The sequence below is a fragment of the Sinocyclocheilus rhinocerous genome, unplaced genomic scaffold (genome assembly GCF_001515625.1).
Source record: "Sinocyclocheilus rhinocerous isolate Xijiao unplaced genomic scaffold, SAMN03320098_v1.1 scaffold515, whole genome shotgun sequence".
Taxonomy (NCBI): Eukaryota; Metazoa; Chordata; class Actinopteri; order Cypriniformes; family Cyprinidae; genus Sinocyclocheilus; species Sinocyclocheilus rhinocerous.
Window position 1 is genome coordinate 817,093 of NW_015660140.1, and position 2,502 is coordinate 819,594.

Consider the following 2,502-nt stretch of genomic DNA (forward strand, 5'->3'; position numbering starts at 1 on the left):
ATGAAGCTACGAGAATACTTTTTGTGCACAAAGAAAACAATAAATAACAACTTTATTGAACAATTTATTCTCTTCCATGTCAGTCATCGACGCAAATTCACGACAGTATCACGACACATTCCTCTGCTTGTAAACAAGGCACAGCACATCCGGGTTCTACGTCAGAATGCCGGCTCCTGCATCAATCGTGAACACACATCGAATACTGACACAGAAAAAAAGAAATTGTTGAATAAAGTTGTTATTTTTGTTTTCTCTGTGCACAAAAGGTGGGTCAACTATCCCTTTAACGTTACAAACCAATGTGTTTATGATAAGAAATTAAAACAATATGACAACAAATACCTGTTTGTAAAATAAAGCAGTATAACAGGCTGTTTTTGTATAGCTAAAATAACTGGAAGTGAATGACAACGGAAGCCTCGCACAATCAAGTTACAAATGGCTGCTTTGCTCTCTAGCTGAAGGGTCATAAGAGCTAAGAGAGTTATCATTCAGATGTCTGAAGCACTGATATTATGAGTTATATATCTCACTCAGTGAGCCCTACTGGAGAAGAAATTAATATGCAAAACTGAAAAACACAAGCGCAAGCTTTTCTATGTGCTGCAGGACACGGAAAACAAGCACTGATACTAGGTCATATCTGTGTAATATCTAAGTGCCTCAAGCAAAACTCGGAATATCTTTCAAAGATGTGATGCCACTAATCCTGTAAATTCTGGAAATGGGATTAGCTCATTGTATGACTTGTTAACATGGCTTTGTTTCCTGGCAGGACTGATAAGCAGAACCTGTGTGATCTTACTCCCAGACAAATCCATTTTTACAAGCTGCAGGTTTGTGCAGGTTGCTCAAATATAGTTTTTAATTGCACCATCCTTCAAAAACAACCTTTTTGTAAAAGTCTCTGTTACTGTGGCACGAACACAAAACACACTGCAACTAATTAAATAACATTAACTAATTAAAAACAACATAAAACATTTCAATTCAGTTAAGGTTCACACAGGGCATTTTGGGAACGACCTGTCTTCATAAATTATATAAAAACAAAATTAAAAGTAAATGTATAACGGTACCTTTTTAAATCTATATAAATTCCTTATAAAATCAATTTTAATGTTTACCTCTGAAAAACATGTTCTACAATATTTTACAGTAAAATTACATACATCATCCTGAATATATTATTGTTTTTATATTGTATAAAGGTAGCATAAAATTAACCAATTGTCAGACTTTTATGTAACTGTCACGATACTGCTGTTAGGGAGATGAAGGCACGACGAAGATGAACAACAAATCCTTTTAATGCTATGAAAACACAACCAAAAAGTCCAATGGGGTGACAGTAACATTTTTATATACCATTTTTAATGTACAAAATAACAGTGTATTTGATATAATTTCATGTTACTACACTGTGCTCTCTGTTTCTCCTCTTATTATGAATATTCAAAAAAATAGAATAATGATGAGGCTGTCTTTTCATAGTATGAAAAAAGACAACAAAAAAATAGAAGAAAGAAGCCTTGAGACAAAGAACAGAGGCTGAGTCACACCTCAGCACACAAATGCAATAGAGACCAGGAGGAAAATAGATAAGACACAAAACAATAACATGTCAGCTGTCAGCAGTGTTTTGCACTGTAATGGCAATGACAGTCTGGGAAAATAGTGCTTATCAAACACATTTTTCACTGCATTAGGAAGGAATGCAATTGCTCCAGTAGAACAGTTCACCACATTACAAATCTGTCAGTCATTTTAAAGTTGTAGGATGCACACAAGCAAAATATAAAGCAATTAAATTTTCACTCTGCGGGAGTCGAACAGCTGGATTTACGGCTACAATAATGCTATTTAATTGACCAACAAGCCTGGTCTTGTATGGCTTGCTCCCATGGCTCACAGTCACAGCAAATGTGCATGTTACTCAGGATTCTAGTAAGCTGGTGTCCTCATTTAGTGGGCCATGGTTCAGTATATGTTCACAGAACATGCTTTTTTTGTTATAATTGATTAAACAGCACACAAAATCAGCCATTGATTAAACTAATGCGGACATCAATGCCATCTATGTCTCACTTGATCCCTTAAGTTGTACTGTGCTGTTGTGCACTTCTGTTTTAAGCCAGTTGCATAAACAGGCAGGTCAGTGCAAGTAAAGGTCTATTCTTAGAAAGGAAGGAAATGCTGAGGTTAGTTTGCCCAACAAAATCATTATTATGGGTCATTCTCAAAAAAAGAAAAAGAAAAAAAAAAAGAAAAGAAAAAAAGAATTCCGGCTTACAGTTTTCTGTTAAGTTTTGTTCCTTAAAAATTATTTAATATTTTAAATTATAAAAAGATGATTTAATATTATTTATTAGCATTTTTAGCACATTGTTCTTTTATTTTATATCATAAATGAAGCAAGACTTATAATATCAATGACAAATTCTCATTAAACAAATTTCACATCAACAGCGTCTGAAAACACACACACACACACACACA